This window comes from Myotis davidii, unplaced genomic scaffold (assembly GCF_000327345.1).
Source record: "Myotis davidii unplaced genomic scaffold, ASM32734v1 scaffold102, whole genome shotgun sequence".
NCBI classification, from domain to species: Eukaryota; Metazoa; Chordata; class Mammalia; order Chiroptera; family Vespertilionidae; genus Myotis; species Myotis davidii.
This window is the reverse complement of record NW_006293778.1, coordinates 298,419-315,538: the sequence shown is the minus strand read 5'-3', so window position 1 is coordinate 315,538 and position 17,120 is coordinate 298,419. Positions and strand designations below refer to the sequence as shown.

The 17,120-nt window shown below is 43.5% G+C and overlaps 1 protein-coding gene across 1 annotated transcript in view; it reads right to left on the bottom strand.

Annotated features, from left to right (window-relative positions):
- Window positions 1-17,120, bottom strand: part of LOC102752099 (probable guanine nucleotide exchange factor MCF2L2) — a gene marked incomplete at its 3' end in the record, with an annotated part of 91,725 nt that overhangs the window by 41,327 nt on the left and 33,278 nt on the right. Inside the window, exon 2 of the mRNA XM_015566321.1 lies at window positions 8,872-8,955. The remainder of the gene's footprint in view (window positions 1-8,871; window positions 8,956-17,120) is intronic.

Sequence of the window (17,120 nt, the reverse complement as noted above, 5' to 3'; positions counted from 1 at the left end):
TTGTTAAAATGTGTAGACTTAAGTTGTTTTAACTGTTCAGTATTGGCTTTGGACAAAAAGGCTGTAAAATATTCCTGAGACTAGCTGCTCTGAAAAGCCATCTTTGCATTGTTCCTGTGGCTGCCTCGCTCTTTGCCAGAGTCCTCCATCTCTTGCTTTAAAAAAAAAAAAAATCCGCTGCATCGGATCACCGTCGTGCCCCACATGTCAGACATGGCTGAGGACACCAGCTCTGAGATCACCACCAAGGACTTAAAGGAGAAGAAGGACGTTGTGAGGAGGCAGAGAATGGAAGAGATGCACCTGCGAATGGGAACGCTATTGAGGAACATGGGGAGCAGGAGGCTGACAAAGAGGTAGACGAAGCAGAGGAAGAAGGAGGGGAGGAGGAGGAAGAGGAAGGTGATGGTGAGGAAGAGGATTGACATGAAGATGAGGAGGCTGAGGCAGCTATAGGCAAATGGGCAGCTGAGGATGATGATGTTGACACCAAGAAGCAGAAGACCGATGAGGATGTCTAGACAGCAAAAGAGGAAAAGTCAAACATTAAAAAAAAGGCCTTCGTGATATATTCACCCTCCACTTCCTGTCTCAGAACCCAAAGGTGGACACCTTCAGAGAGACTTCACCCACCTGGGGCACTGCCACCTTCAGATGGCACACACTCACCACCACCCAACCAAAACCACAACGTGAATTTGCAATAGGGGAGGAGAAAGGAACCAAAAACTTCCAAGGCCCTGCTTTTTTTCTTGTCTTTTCTTTAACATATTTTATTGATTTTTTACCGAGAGGAAGGGAGAGGCATAGAGAGTAAGAACCATCATCAGCTGCCTCCTGCACCCCCCCCCCCACCACCCCTGTAGATGTGCCCACAACCAAGGTACATGCCCTTGACTGGAAATGAACCTGGGCCCTTCAGTCCACAGGCTGACACTCTATCCACTGAGCCAAACCGGTCAGGGCTGCTTTTTTTCTTAAAATTATTTTATAAAGGAAAGTTTGTTTGCATTTTTTATTTACATTTTATATTTTTGTACCTATTGGTAGGGATCGGCCATTTTTAATGATCTTGGGATGACCAAACCAGCCTTTGGAGCATTCTCTGTCCTACTGTTGACTTTACTTGTGGTGTGACCATGTTCATTATAATCTCAAAGGAGGAAAAAAATAACCTTGCAAAAAAAAAAGCAAAAACAACAACAACAACAAAAAACAATCTTATTCTGAGCATTCCAGTAACTTTTTGTGCATGTACTTAGCTGTATTATAAGTAGTTGTTTTGTATGAGATGGTTAAAAAGGCCAAAGATAAAAAGGTTTCATCTTTTCGCTTTTTTTGTTTTGTTTATCAAGTTGCTGTTTTTGGTCTTTTGTTAGCCTGTTTGATGTATGTGTGAAACGATGTTGTCCAACAATAAAATGGGAATTTTATTTTGCTGAGTTAATTGTTCTAACAAAAAACAAACAAAAAATTACTGAGATACAAAAGAACTGAGAACGGAGACCATGGGAAACCTGTACCCCAACCACAGGTGTGAGCTGAAGCACTGTGAGTGCCTTCCAGGCTAAGCCCCTGGCGGGGAACCATGTTAAGAGGAATAACGGCTCCCAAGCATAGCCAACTGCTACCAACGGACAAAAGGTACAAAAGTTTGTACCTTTTAACCACCTTCACCCCTTTCCCTCACCTCCCAACCCCACCTCTGGCAATCGCCAATCTGTGTTCTGTTTCTGTGGAGTTAAAATGGTTACTTAAATAAAACGATTACATGAATTTCACATGTCTAAGAAACAGGTATCAGTGCAGGGTGTGGTTAGTGAGGATCGTGTGATTAACGTGGGTGTGGGATCAATGAAGAAATTATAGAAATCGAGAGACTAAGAGAAATGAAGGGGGGACAGTCTACATGATGGCTCCACCATTACATGAACCCACCTGCTGCTCCGAGTCCACGCCTGATAAGCATCTTTTGCTTACACTCTAACATTCCATTTAAATCTGCTTCAGGGGAGAGAATGCGCTATTCAGCAAACAAGACTATTTGTATCACAGAAAGAGAAAGTCAGCAACGTGGTTACACAAGTCTCTTGTGAGTTTTATTTCTGTGAGTGAGTCTCGGGCTCTCGGAAATACATCACTAACGAATGAAACGCGTGAGATTTGTCTGGGTGGCTAGTCATTCTTCTACGGGAAGTCCCTCTTTATCAATCCTGTATGCTTCTTTGAAAGTTTACACAAAATATCAAGCTTTGACAAGGAGAGGGAGCTACCTCTTTATGGTGACTGAAAACAAGTTAAACGATCAGGGTCGTACCAGCTTTCTCCTAACATTCTTCCTCTTTGCAGTTTCACAATCAAAGGAGGTTCCAGAGAAACCAAAGTTAAGAGAATCTGCATTTCTCATAAGGCTAAATTTAGATGCATCACAACACTGTATGAACTGTATAACCAATATTTGCCAAAAGAATGGCTAAAACATTCCAGGGGACCAAAAAGTGAAGTCATTAAATGGTGTAATGACTTCACTTTTTATCGTTCATTATGAATCAAAGCTATTCACCTAAATGGAGAAAGGTAGGTGGAGTTTTCTTGTATATTGGTTAACAGCAACACTGAACACAAGAGAAGAGAGGCCCACCACCACCTCCCCAGGTCAACTGAGGACACCTCCTGCTGTTGAATATTATTCATCTTAACAGACAGAAGCACTAAAGCAGCGGTTCTCAACCTGTGGGCCGCGACCCCTTGGGGGTCGAACGACCCTTTCACAGGGGTTGCCTAAGACCATCGGAAAACACATATATAATTACATATTGTTTTTGTGGTTAATCACTATGCTTTAATTATGTTCAATTTGTAACAATGAAATTGGGGGTCACCACAACATGAGGAGCTGTATTAAAGGGTCGTGGCATTAGGAAGATTGAGAACCACTGCACTAAAGAAACAAAGCTGAGCCTCCCCACAGCATGAACAGCCACAACAAAGCATTCAGTGCCACCTGGCGAGAAAACATGGAAATACCAAAGGAAGAAAGTGCCGAAGACCCATTCAAGGAAGATAAAGAAAACCAAACGCCTTGTAACTGAGTAAAACGGTTACTTAAATAAAGTAAACGGCACTCCTCCTACTATAAATTTTACCTGTTCGTTAAATGGCACGAAAACTTCACCTTACAGAAGAGAATTTGGAATGCTGGGAAATCCTACAGAGTGACGGTGAAGATCAACAATGGGAGAGACAGGAGGCAGTTACTGCTCTTTGCCTTCAGGTATCTATTTTCCCTTTCTCTTTCCCAAAAGAAGATTTTAACTGGAAAAAATGGCCGCCCCACTCTCTGGGAAGCACTTTGAAAATCTCGGGGCCTAGGGCACTAAATGATCTGTCCTACATAATCAAGAATTGTCCCACCCCCTATGTGATTTCTGCATGTCTTCCTAGAATCTCAATGTAAGTGAAAAATCCATTTAGAGTCATCTGATCCTAGACTCTAACTCTGCTTTCCATATAATCACAAAGGTTTTTTATATTTTTTCCAGTTTTATTAAAATACTAGAGGCCCGGTGCACAAAAATTGGGCACTGGTGGGGGGGGGCAGTGTCCCTCAGCCCCACTTGTGTCCTCTCACAGTCTGGGACCCCTCGGGAGATAACGACCTGCTGGCTTAGGCTCGCTCCCGGGTGGCAGAGGGCAGGCCCAATCCCTAGGTGCCTGCCCCCCAGCTCCTGGTCGGGCTCAGGCAGGGCCGATTGGGGAGTTGGGGCGCCGCCCCCTGTCATGCACAGAGCAGGGCGGATCAGGAGGTTGTGATGCCACCCTAGTCATGCTCAGGATAGGGCCGATTGGGGGGTTGGGGCGCCGCCCCCTGTCACATTCAAGTCAGGGTCGATGGGGAGGTTGCGGCACCACACCCTGTCATGCACAGAGCAGGGCGGATCACAGGGTTGTGGTGCCACCCCTGTCACATACAGAGCCGGCCGATCAGGGGGTTGGGGCGCTGCCCCCTGTCACGCACAGAGCAGGGCCAATCAGGGGGTTGGGAGCTCCACCCTGTCATGCATAGATCAGGGCCAATCAGGAGGGTGTGATGCCATCCTCAGTCACGCTCAGGGTAGGGCCGATCAGGGGGTTGGGGCACTCCCCCCTGTCACACTCAGGGCAGGACCGATGGGGAGGCTGCGGCTCCACCCCATCACACACAGAGCAGGGCCCATGATGGGGTTGGGGCGTCGCACCCTGTCACACACAGAGCAGGGCCAATCGGGTGAGGTTGGGGAGCTCCCCCTATCAGGCACAGAGACGCAGGGCCGATCAGGGTGTTGGGGCGCCTTCCCCTGTCAGGAACAGAGCAGGGCCGATAGGGAGCTGGGTGAGGGGAAGGGGATGATGGCTGTTTGCAGCTGGTCACACCCCCTTCAGGGTTGGGGTCTCCACTGGGGTGCCTGGCCAGCCTGGGTGAGGAGATATGACTGTTTGCAGCAAGTCACACCCCCTTCAGGGTGGGGGTCCCCACTGGGGTGCCTGGCCAGCCTGGGTGAGGAGATAGGACTGTTTGCAGCAAGTCACCCCCCCTTCAGGGTGGGGGTCCCGCTTGGGCGCCTGGCCAGTCTGGGTGAGGGGCTGAGGGCCGTTTTCAGGCTGGGGGTGACTGAAGCTCCCAACCTCTCCTTTTTTCCTTTTTTTTTATTCTTGGATTTATTTACCTTCTATGGCTGTCACTGGAGCTGAGAGCCAGCTTTAGCTGTGAGACCTCGGCTGCTGAAAGCAGGTTTCTGTGCTTTGTTTACCTTCTGTATTTGAAACTTTGTTGCGACTCCAGCTCTGAGATCCCAGCCGGCTGAAAGCAGGTTTCTGGGGTTTTGTTTAGCTTCTATATTTGTAACAATGTTTCTTAGAGTGCAGCTCAGAGCCCAGCAGCTGCAGGTGGGGAATGTTGGCTTCCTCCATCACTGGAGCAAGCAAGCCTCCTGTTCGTGTCTGGAGCCTGGCTGCCGGCCGCCATCTTGGTTGGCAGTTAATTTGCATATCGCCCTGATTAGCCAATGGGAAGGGTAGTGAAGTTACGGCTAATTACTATGTTTCTCTTTTATTATATTGGATCATTGACAGCACTGTATTAGTGTAAGGTGTACAACATAATAATTTGATATATGCATATATTACAAATGATCACCACAAAAAGTTTAGTTTATATCCATAACCTCACACAGTTACAACTTCTTTCCTTGTGGTGAGATTTTAAGATCTACCTTCTTAGCAATTTTCAAACATACAGTACAGTATTGTTAATTAGTCACCATGCTGTACATTACATCTCCAGAACCTATAACAAAGTTTGTACCTTTTAGCCACCTTCACCCCTTTCCCTCACCTTCCAACCCCACCTCTGGCAATCACCAATCTGTTTTCTGTTTCTGTGGAGTTCAATTTTTTTAGATTTCACATATAAGAGAGACCATAAGGTATTTGTCTTTCTCTGTCTGACTTATTAGATAATGTCCCCAAGGTCCAGCCATGTTGTCCCAAATTATAAAGTGTTCTTAAGCAGTTTTAATATATATTACTTTTCCAGGAATGCAACTACCCTATAAATTTAGGGAAGACACTACTTTACTTTGTTCCAAACTTGATCAACAATTGTTTACTCTTTCGGAAAATCGCTATGAAAGGACCTCTCAGGGCGTCTGATCACCCATATCACACCCCAGCATTTGCACCTGTCACATTCCTGATGACTCACACACAGGGACAAGCCCCTGACTATTTTATGATGATCTTCCTAGTGTAGCTAGAAATACATATTAAAACACGTATTATTTTACTATGCTTACTTTCCCTTTATTTCTCCTTTATATTGTAGTTCACTTTTACATTTCTTTTTTTTAAGTTTCTTTAACTATATGAGTAAGTAGGGGGTGGCTATTCACCATCTGTGGACACACAGTTCACTCCATTTACCAGCTTCCCTTGCTGTTAAGGCATCCGTATAACTGAGCCAGGTTCAAGTCCACGGGACATGGAGTGTGCTGGTGCTGAGCTGAGGCTTTTGGGAGGCAGTAGGCTCACTGTCCCTGCCTGCTTTCGGGGTGCAGATAATAAGGCCATTGAATGGATAATAGAAGTAAGAGCCACAAGTAAAAGGAGCCTCCATTGTGAACCTTCACATGAGCCTTCACAGAGCTCAGTGGAATCTGTAAAAAGCCTGCAGCTGGACCATCACCCTCCTTGCTCAAATCGGGAAAAGGCACACTGCTGTGCCAGCAGAGGCCACAGCTGGGCTGCCACAGCGACGGGAAAGACCGAATCCCCCAAATCTGTTTTATAACCACAACTACACAGGCACCACAGCGGCCACCCTGCTGACATCTGCTGCCTCTGCCAGGTAAAGAGGGACGGTTACAGGTTACAGACCAGCTGGCCTGCTCGTTCCAACCACGCACTGACTCCGAACCCCACGGCGGCTGATGTTCTAGCACACTTGCGGTGTTGCAAATGCTACCACCGCTCATCCATGCTTCCTCTCACAAGAAGGGCAAACTTGATGACCAAAGGCAACAAGATGACCAAGGAAGCTCAGAAATGAAAGGATTGCCTTTGCCACAAAGTGCCTTTCCTCAAACAGAGGTGTCTCTTGGTCCCGTGTGAGTTCTCACAGTTCTATGTCCTACATTAAAGAGTGACAATTACCTCTTTCACTGACTTCATTGTGGCATTATATACTGCATTCACTGTGAGCACGGCTTTCGTTAACTACAAAAACTGTATCACACTGAAAATTATTTTTGGTAATAAACTAAAATAAACATTGCTATTGGGATTAAAATATATCATGAATAAGAAGGTCAAACATGTATTTGGAACGCACAATAGTAAGCATTTTTCACACATCATGTCATTTAATCCTCAAAATTTCAATGATTCCATTCATTATTCAAAAGAGGAAACAGAGGCCTAGAGAAGAAATTTGCCTAAGGTGATACAGCTAGTCAGTAGCAGAATCTAAATTCCTATTTAGGGCTGTTGGGTACCAGTTTGTTTCTCCTATTCTGCCTCTAAGAAACAAGAAAAGAAAAAAAATGCCTCAATAATACTCAAAAGAGATCACTTTGGATCATTAAACATATAAGTTAATCATTCTCTGGACTCCTTCCCCAGATGAGCCATTGTGTAATTCTATACTCATATACTGAGGCTTAGAGTTTGGGTGTAAAGCTGTAGGAATCCATCCTGCCCCACCCCATCATCCATTCCAGACCTTGATACACACCGGTGGCCGAGGGGCCTTCTGTGGTGCAGGCCACAGCAGCAGTTGCCAGAAACCCAGAGACACTTCCCATCCCGCCTTTGGGGCTGCACAGTCCTAGGCTCCCTGTGGGAAGCTAAGAGAGGGCTCCCTCAGGAGGGTGGTTGGGCACTCCCTCCAGGGCCAGGACTGCGGTGCCTAGAGTGGTGATTCGATGATCAGACAGTCCTGCTTCACAGGACAGACCAGGAGGACTTGGATAATTTTGATATGTTTCAGTCTCTGTTCTAAGCACTGGCAATGCAGGCAGAAATAAGAAACATGAGCACCCTGCACTTATGGAGCTTCCAGTGGCCATGTGAGCAGTGACCAATGCGGAGGACAGACCAGAGAATTCACCAGGTATTCTGGAACGTATAGGAGGTCCCCACCTAGGATACTACTCTGGGGTGGGAGACAGACCTGAAAAACAAAGTTTAAATTTCCCTTAAACTCAGTAGAATATGGAGTTTAGAGCAGATTAAATATAATTTAGGAAAAGAAAGAAATGTGACTTTTTTTACATCCCATGTTGTAGAGTAAAATCCACACTAACTACATATTCTCTCTATAATGTAACTAAGATGGCTTTGTTGCTTTTTTCAGATGAGCTATAAAAGATAAGGGTAGTGCCCGACTGGTGGGCTCAGTGGTTGAGTGTCAACCTATGAACCAGAAGGTCACAGTTCGATTCCCAGTCAGGGCACATGCCCAGGCTGCAGGCTCCATCCCCAGTGGGGGGCATGCAGGAGGCAGCCAATCAATGATTCTCTCTCATCATTGATGTTTCCATCTCTCTCTCCCTCTCCCTTCCTCTCTGAAATCAATTAAAAAAAATATTTTTTTTCAAAGATAAGGATAGTGACTTGTTACCTTATTCCTCTGAGATATGTGTTAAGAACATCTAATCTCACTACCCCATGCTTCCAAGTTTGGTCTAACTATATTTTAGGGTTTGGTATGTACTTCCAGTTTCAGTAATTAATGTCATATCACCCTTCGCTAAGTGAATAAGAAAGAATAATAATCTAGTAATGACAACTTTTCAGGGCTGTGCCCAGGCTCAGAAAATTTCTAGCCTTTTATCAATACTAGCCTCTCTCTATTCCTAATCAAATGCTTAATAAAAAAACAACAACAACATATTAAAATTAGGTCCTAAGAGCTAAGGATACAAGACAAATCTCTCAAAGAACAAACAACCTCACAATATTCATGAACCCTTAAAACCAAGACTCTCTTAAGGTTGGATCTTATTAGAAGAACATCATGGTGGCAGCTGATGTCAGTAATTATTTCTTTTCTTCCTCAAAATCTTTTCAGCTCTGTTCTTTTCCAACCTCGAAGAAATGTACTCCCTTGAGAAACATCAAATTGCATCCAACAGCTAATGGAATGACATCCATGAGATTCCCTCCCCACCCCCACCACCAATGCAGCTGGATGGTCCCCCGTTCATTCTATCCTGGGTGAGGCTTAAGGAATGACTGGGACTCGAGTATAATGTTCACCAAGATTCAAGAGTCTGGGCCCTCTAAGCAGAACCCCCAATAAAACCTAGAAATACACATGAATTAGCCCCTTACCTGAAAGAATGGCAAATTGTCTGTGAAGTTGTTCAATTATATCCACTGCCAACAAGGGCCTGATTTCCTGCTGCATGATTTCATCTGCACAAATGAAATACAAATTAGGTTAAATCCTTGCAAATTACAAAGAGAAATTAAAAGGAAAAAAGCTCTACTACTAGGGAAACGTGGGACTTATCAAGAATCAAGAGTTGGTTATGAACACATGATCCTCCTGAAAACTCTATTCCTGAGATGCATGCATGGGTCTGGGTTTTGAGTGGTTTGAAGCTGATACACTGAGCACAGGACGCCCTTTCTAAAGCTTCTCCCAAGGTTTTGGGCGGGATCAGTGTAAGGATTGGGCCCTGCAGTTGAAGCTTCAGTAGCTTCCCAGTTAACCTGCTAGGATGGTCTCGTTCATTACTAAGGGAGGGACTTAGGTGTCTGCTTACTCCTTTGGGTCTGCAGAAGGATATTTTTTTAAAATATATTTTCTTGATTATACAGAGAGGAAGGGAGAGGGAGAGTTAGAAACATCAATCAGCTGCCTCCTACATGACCCCTACTGGGGATCAAGCTCACAACCAAGGTACATGCCCTTGACCAGAATCAAACCTGGGACCCTTCAGTCCACAGGCTGACACTCAATCCACTAAGCCAGTGATGGCGAACCTATGATTTTTCTTTGTTAAATGGCATTTAAATATATAAAATAAATATCAAATATCAAAAATATAAATCTTTGTTTTACTATGGTTGCAAATATCAAAAAGTTTCTATATGTGACACGGCACCAGAGTTAAGTTAGGGTTTTTCAAAATGTTGACACGCCGAGCTCAAAAGGTTCTCCATCACTGCACTAAGCCAAACCAGTTAGGGTCAGAAGGATATTTTGAACACAACTTAGGTTACCAGAGTTCATCTCAAGCTGGGTCATAAAATCAGTCTAGATTTATGAAGGTTCTTTGATCTTTTTTCCCTCCCTCCCTCTCTCCCTTCCTTCCTTCCCCCCCCTTCCTTCCTTCCTTCCTTCCTCCCTTCCTTCCTTCTTTCCTTTTGCCTCCCTCATATTTGCCTCCATTTTTTCTTTCTTTCTGGAATACTTCAAGGGGCCTCTTCCCATGGCCAAGCATGTTTAAGGAGGCACTTCTTTATTTTGCTATTTAAAGATGATCCTTACTGAATAAAAGGTTATAGGTTTCCAAGACAAAAATTCAAACCTACAAATGTCCTCTAGCCCTATAATTTGGGAAAGGGGGAGTAGAGAGAGGGGAAGTCTAAGCGAAATCCCTTCGCCTGGGCTGGGAAGCGAAAGCCATTTTCATGCTCTCTCTGCCTGAGATATTATTATCCTCATTTAACTGTTTCCCAGGGAATCTCAAAGAATGAACTGGTTATTATTTCTACAACAGTTAAACATTTGCTTAGATTAAGGCACAAACCAAGTAGCCTGTGCACTAACACTAAATCGGAATCTCCTATTAATTCATCTGCAGTCAGGGTAATGCTGTGATATTCTAACGTTGACCAATCAGAGGTTATATCTGGGAAGCTCCTCCTAGAGCCGTGGTTTCTACTTCTCAGCTTCGGTGTGAAGGTTGAAGGAGATAATGCATATGGAGGTGTACACAGTGGGTATTCAGTAGATGCTGGTTATATGCATTGCTCTGGACACATCTTTCCCATAATTGCTTTCTGAAAGTCATATAAGGGATTGGACAAGTGCCAGTTTAAATCCAAAGACCCTTCCTCAATGAATTCTACATCTTTTTTTTTTCCTGAAGGAAAGGGGGTAAACTCAGGCCAGAGTTCCTTCAGCCCAATACTCTTTCTACTCTGAATTCACCAAAAATTCAAGGAACTCCTACATTACTATTAATTCTGTGGGTGCAATAATGGCATTGCTGTTATATTTTAAACAAAGGAAGGGCCTTCTTTATTAGATATACAAAGTAAAGTATTTAACAGAGAAAGTATATGAGGTCTGAGACCTGCTTAAAAGTACTCCAGCATTCCTCTCTGCCAAAAATGTTCAGGGAGCAGGAGAGAAGAAAGCAGATTGACAAAATATGGATAATCACTGAAGCGGGATGATGGGTCCATGGGGGTTCATTATACAATTCTCCCACGTGTTTCAAACACAATTAAAGTATTACAACCACATAAAGAATTTAAGCACACACAGGGCTTATGTAGCTAGAGTTTTTAGCTACAGAAAACAGTCGCCCAGTAGTCTACTCAAAAATAGAGATAGATTATTTTTTTTTTCATACATGAGGGAACATATTTAAGAAGCAATTATTCCAGAGAAAACTAAGATCATAGATGCAATTTATTATTGTTACACCTCAATATTTAAGGTGTGCTTTATATTAAACACTTTAAAGAAGAAAGATGTGAAGGGGACAACAGAACCGAGTAAGCCAACCATCCCTTGCCCCATTTTGTTTTTTAATTATTTTATTTTCATTGAAATATAGTTAACATATATTATTATATTAGTTTCAGGTATACAAGATAGTTATTCAACACTAGAAGCCCGGTGCACAAAATTCATGCATGGGTAGGGTCCCTAGGCCTGGCTGGCAGTCCAGTTTCTCTCCGTATGAGTCCTGGGTCCCCAGAGACTTCCCAGAACCAGAGTTCAGAGCCGTCGGGAGCTTGTGATTCCCTCCGGATTAAAAAAGACAGCCGCGTCCTCAGGTGCCAGACCCTTTCCGTGCCCACGAGCCCCCTACCTCTGCACTTTACTTCCGCAGCTCCTCTGGCTCTCAGTGTGCTTTTCTTTCCTTCTAGTTGTAGAATTTACACTCAGCCAGCCTTCCTGTAGTTCTGGATGATGTCCATTTGTGTTTTTGATGTATTTTTCAATTGTTGTGGGAGGCAGCAATTTCCCGGTGTTTATCTATGCCGCCATCTTAGTTTCTCCCGGCCTTTACTATGTTAAGATATGTTCCTGCTATACCCATTTTGTTGTCAGTTTTTATCATAAAGGGATATTGAATTTTGTCAAATGCTTTTCTGCATCTATTGGTTTTGATGATGATCATATAATTTTTATCCTTTATTTTGTTACTGTGATATATTGCATTGATTGATTTATGAATGTTGAACCATCTTTGCATCCCTGGGATGAATCATCTTGGTCATGGTGCCTAAACTTTTTAATGTATTGTTGAATCCAGTTTGCTAATATGTTGTTGAGAATTTTTGCATCTATGTTCATCAAGTATATTGCCCTGTAATTGTCTTTTTTTTGTAATGTCTTTATCTAGTTTTGGTATCCGGATAATGCTGTCTTCAGAAAATGACTATCTTAAAATATATATTTTATTGATTTTTTTTTTTTACAGAGAGGAAGGGAGAAGGATAGGGAGTTAGAAACATTGATGAGAGAAAAACATCGATTAGCTGCCTCCTGCACACACCCTACTGGGGATGTGCCCGCAACCAAGGTACATGCCCTTGACCGGAATCAAACCTGGGACCCTTGAGTCTGCAGGCTGACGCTCTATCCACTGAGCCAAACAGGTTAGGGCATGACTATCTTAAAGTAAAGAAATCATCAGGTCAAACCATCATTAGTCAAGGACCACTGAATAATTATGAGCACTATGTCTACAGAGAAAGATTTAAAGTATAATATCAAGGATACAAAAATCATACATGTGGTGGGATTGCAGCTACATTTAAAAAAGAAGAAAGCATGTGGTGTGTTTATGTACATGCATGCAGGCATATGAAAAAACAATACATGAAATAGTGTTAGAGTGATGGAATCATACAGTGGTTACCCCTTTTAGTTCACCTAGACAAAAGCATACTCTGATAGCCTTTATTTTTTAATGTTAACAGGACTTTATTGAAGTATAATTTACATGCAGTACAGTGCACAGGTCTTAAGTGTATAGTTTGATAAATTTTAACAAATATTTACACGGATGTAACCATCACACAGATCAAGATATGGAACATTTGCATCAACCCAGAAAGTTTCCTTGTGACCCCTGCTCCAGGCCCCACATGTTTGAGAGTTCCACATATCACAACCCTCCCTCCCATAAAGGGATGAGTTAAAGACCACATGGGTGCCTCTGCCACTCATAATCCAGACCTCAGTGATGGCACGGCACACAGTAGCTCTAAACATCTACTGTCTTAACAGCACTGGTTCCTCAGGGAAATGCTTCACATCTCTTGATCTATATCGTCAAAAGAAAAGGTGACTGTATCCAAGCGCTACGAAGGTTTCCGAGCCGTGCCATGGCTGTTATCAGGGACAGACACTGCTTCAGAATGCTGGGAGGATGTGAGCGGTGAGGATTTGAGCAGTGGGAGTGCTTAGGTAAGAGAAAAGACAAAGGAATTAATTTGTTGAAATCATCCTCTCATGTGGCATTAGTGTTTAGATTCTTATATAATGAAAGATCATGCCCAGTACTTCCAAGCATCAACATTCTTTTTTCCCTTTCAATTCGTTATGCAAACATTCAAATTTTGAACTCCTTGAACACAATTACATTTTACTTAGATCACATTTACTTCAGATCACTGCTCAATAGAGCTCAAGTTATGTGAAAATCTCAATGTTAACAATATAGTGCTTTTGCTGAGATGAAGGCAAAAAAAATACGTTATGGATTAATTAATGACAGATTATGCATATCGTTATTGCTAATCCAAATTTCACTAGCTAATCAACATGACACTCAGACACACAATAATTCAATTTAGTCATCTTTGCTTTTATGATTTTTAGTCATATATAAACCATATCTTTAAACATTTTAATTTTGTTCTTATTGTTGTAGGCAATTGGACAGACACAAGTAGAGCACAGATGATGGGCCAGGTACAGAAGGCCATTAGGGCAGAAAGCCCCAGGTGCCTAGCCATGGACAATCATTTGTAGGGTAGGACCTCACCCCCAGGATGATGTTTTAACCCTTAGTAAATCACTGGTCATGCAGTTTGGACCTCCTGACCTTTCTTCCCTAGAGATAACATCTATGCCTCAAGATGTATGTCAGCTGCAGGCCCAGAAAGCAACAAAACCAGCCTCAGGATCAGCTAAACTGAATAATGATGGTGCCGGCCAATCAGTGGAGACCACAAGCCTGAAAGGACTCACCAGGAAAACTACTGAATATTCTATTGAGATCTTTCCCTGAGAGCTCCCCTAAAATGCCCACCCTTAAGACCCTCAGGATGGAGGACCCAGTGTGCTCTCCCTCCTGGGAGCACACCAGTGCTTTTCTTTCCCTTCCTACTCCTCTCCCTACCCCTGGCACCTTTACCATTAGCTTCCTCACTCCCAAGCTCCAAGGGCCCTTCCTTTACCTCTATAACTTGTTTCCTAAGCCCATTTCTTCTAGCAATTACTTCTACCTCTGTGATTTACCAAATAAATGTTCTTACAGTTTGGGCTTTGGTTCTGAATTCTTTCCTAGCCAGAACCCAAGTACCCACCCTGGTCAGTCACCTGGTGCCCTTCCCACCACCTACAACATTATGAGGGTATGTTTGTCAAGGTAAGAAGCTAGAATAGATTTTATTGAACTGTGGCACGCGGGCCTCCATTTGTACTCTTGCCCCAGGCTCTGCAAATGCCTGTTTAAAACTGCTTTGAGAACTGATGAAACATTACTAGGTATAAGCATTTCTGTTTTTTAATGCTTATCCAAGTCCCTTTTCTCCTTTTTTTTCCCATTACAGAAAAAGTTGATACATTTAAAGATTCATAATTTCTACTGACATTTCACTTTGTACCCTTGTGTAAGACAAGCAATACAGAGGTGGAAATTTCTATGCAAAGAGTTTCCTTAGCAACATTCTCCTGTAGCCCTTCAGAACTATTGAAGAGGTGCAACCAGCTCTGGTGCCTGGCTATTCTGAATAAAAGGCCATCAACAAATGCCCTGATGGAAATTAAGAAATTATGTGAAAATGCCAAATTCCTCCTTTCCATAAAGCCCTCACATTTTAGCACTAGATTTCAAAGTGCCCGCACCAGCATTTTTATCAATATTCCCCCAGAGCAGTGCTCCTCAAATGATAATGAATATTTAAGTTACCTGGGTTTTAAATGCAGATTCTGATTCCCTAGAGAGGCTTGGGGAGGGGGCCTTTCCAAGGAACCCTCCTGAGGCTGCAGCTGCAGCGGCTACAGAAAAGCCAGCACACATGGACTCCAAGGCCTCAGGCTATTCTTGGCCTTTTCCTGTTGCTTATGAAAATGCAGCTCAACTGGGGGGAAAAAGTTTTATTTGGGTGGTCCAACTCTGCTTCTATTATCCTTCGATAAAAATAATCATCCACATGTATCCAAGGTATTCTTGAAACTGAGGCCTAGATGGCGTAACTTTTGGTGAAACATTTTCTTCTGTGTTATTTTTGGAGTCTGCTCCCTGGGAAACAAATTAACCCTGGCTCGAGCACCTGCTTACCTGTCCACCCAGCACACCTCAAGCCCTATCTCAGTGTGGGCCCCTTAATGCCTCTATTATCTCATGCTTAGCCCACTTCCAGCTCTAGGATCAATCAAGTCTATCAACTGGAAGCAGTGTCTTGGGTAGAACATGAAGAGATGAGAAGACTTGATATTGTCAATGGGGAAACAGCACCAGATGTTTCTGGCAGAGTTAGACCTCAGTCCTTGAGTCTGGCTAGGAAAGAATTCAGAGCCAAGAACTGAAATACCAGTGAAAGTTTATTTGGAAACCCAGAGGAAGACATGAGCTAGTAGGGCTGCGTGGACTCAGGAAATAAGTTACAGAGGAAAAAGAAGAGCCCTTACAGCTTAAGAGAAAGAGAGCAAAGGTACACACCATGAGGGAAGAAAGGGACAGGAAAGGTGTGGACATCCGAGAGAGAGAGAGAGAGAGAGAGAGAGAGAGAGAGAGAGAGAATGAGAGAGAGAGAGAGAGGGCTGGGTCCTTCATGTTGAGGGTTTATAACATAACGGTGAGCATTTTAGGGGAGGCCTCAGGGGAGGATCTCAATAGAATATTCATCAGCTTTCCAGGTGTGTCTTTTCAGGGTCGTGGTCATTACTGATAGGGTAAGGGGTCACCAGTCATTTTGTCTCGTCCTGATGCCAGCCATGCATGGCTTCATCTGGTTTTGCTGTTTTTCTGGGCCTGGAGCTGAAATACAACTGAGGCCTAGAGGTTATCTAGTCTCCTTTGATTCTAACATATAAAAGTAACTGCAAAATCGCCATTCTCCAGACCATTTCTCAATCTGTTAAGATCTTGCTTTCAGGCATGCACTCAAAATTTGGCTCAAACAAACTCTTATAAAATTTTTCTATATTTGAATGTTCATGAGACCCAAAATATCACCCATCACACCACTTTTCAGAAAATTCAAGGTGTTCACAGAGGTAAACTGCCGGGGCTGACTGGCAGACCCTGAACAATAGGATGAATGATTACTCTGACACACGTTTCTGTGAAAGAGAAGCTTAAGGGGCTGTTTCACTTTAGGAGCAAAGCAGCCTGGATTGCCTGCCTCCTTAGGCTTTTATTGTAACAACAGCTTAAATTAAAATTAACCCCCAGATACAATCAGCAGGGTAAGTATCCTTGAGAAAGCACGTGCTTCAACCAGGTCAGGTTTGAAGACTAAACATAGAGATTCCAGTAAAACACCCGGGGGCTTGGACTTATTTGGAAAAGTCAAGGTAGGAGCTGCCACCTTCAGCAAGGTACCCCCAGAGGCCCCCAACCTTTCAGAGAATCCTCCTTATACAGACTTTCCAACCAAGTCCCGTGCTTCCCTACAGCCAATGACCTCTGTTCCAGGTTAGACTGACAGGCTCCTTCCCTACGTCACCCACCTTTACTATGCATGCACCCATCTTCCCTTTTGTCTGGTCCTATCCCCCTGTGATTTTCAGGGAATGGACCAGTGTTTCCCAGGGGAGTGTGAAGCTGCCCAGATGGCCATGCATATATTGTCTGGCCACCCTTTGGCCCCTTTCCTGCTATTAATAACTAGCTAATTACAATGATAACAATTGCAGCTGGTCCTGATGTCAGCCATGGTGTAGCTTCATCTGGTTTTGCTACTTTTCTGGGTCTGGAGCTAAAACACAACTGAGACCTAGATGGTATCTCTAGTTTGACCAAAACTCTGACCCTGTGATCAGCACACCCAAGGCTTTGTCCCTACGATTGTTTGATATGGGTCAGAACCTTATTTCCCTGAGGGCTTAATGCTTAAGGGAGTAGATGTGCCCAGTCCCCTTGTTCCTCCTCTAA